The following is an 822-nucleotide window of genomic DNA, read 5'->3' as shown; positions in this document are numbered from 1 at the left end:
GGGGAGATAACTCAGTAGAATAAGTGTCTGGCAAGCACAAGGGCCTGAGTTCAATCCCTGGTTCTGCAAAAAATAAAATAAAATAAAACAAACCAAAAAGAATGAAAAAAAAAAAAAACAATACCATCCCAGGAGTATTTATACTGATATTGAAAGAGTACATAGTTTTGTTTTTTTTTTTTTTCCAAACTGAGTGGGGGATACCAGGCATGAGGAAGCAGAACAAAACTAAGTTTTAGAAATTCTGAACCTACTGCACTTTGATGTGGAGAAAAAACTAAATTTTCCAAAACAGAGGCTTCAGTTAAGATGTTTCCTCTTAATGCTCACTGGTGTGACAAGTGACAGGCATGGCCTCATCCAGTGATGGCAAACCTTTGAGAGACTAAGTGCCAAACTGTAACCCCAACCCACTTATTTATCAGAGTGCCAACACTACAATTAACCTAAATTCAGAAGCTTTAGAGAAAAACACATAGCATACATTAACCTTTTTTGTTTTAAAAGAAAAACACAGCAACAGAGATTTCAGTGATACACACAGCTTCTTATTAAAAGGTTGAAGTTTGCAATTGGAATGTTTTTGCACAATTAATGTGATCTTTGCTGTGAGCTTTGTTCCTGTATGCATGCTGATAATCTGTCAGACCTTGGCTGGGGTGATCCGTCTTATGTGCCAACATGGAGGGCTCTGAGGGCCCATGGTGACACATCTGCCATAGGTTCGCCACCCCCTGGCCTAGTTACTCCTGTGGGGCAGAAAGCTGCCTGCCAGCCCAGATCCCTTTATTATATATGAGGCCAAAAATTACTCACAAGGTC

This window comes from Octodon degus, unplaced genomic scaffold, assembly GCF_000260255.1.
Source record: "Octodon degus isolate 3935 unplaced genomic scaffold, OctDeg1.0 scaffold00031, whole genome shotgun sequence".
Classification (NCBI taxonomy): Eukaryota; Metazoa; Chordata; class Mammalia; order Rodentia; family Octodontidae; genus Octodon; species Octodon degus.
Note: the sequence above shows the minus strand (reverse complement) of the source record.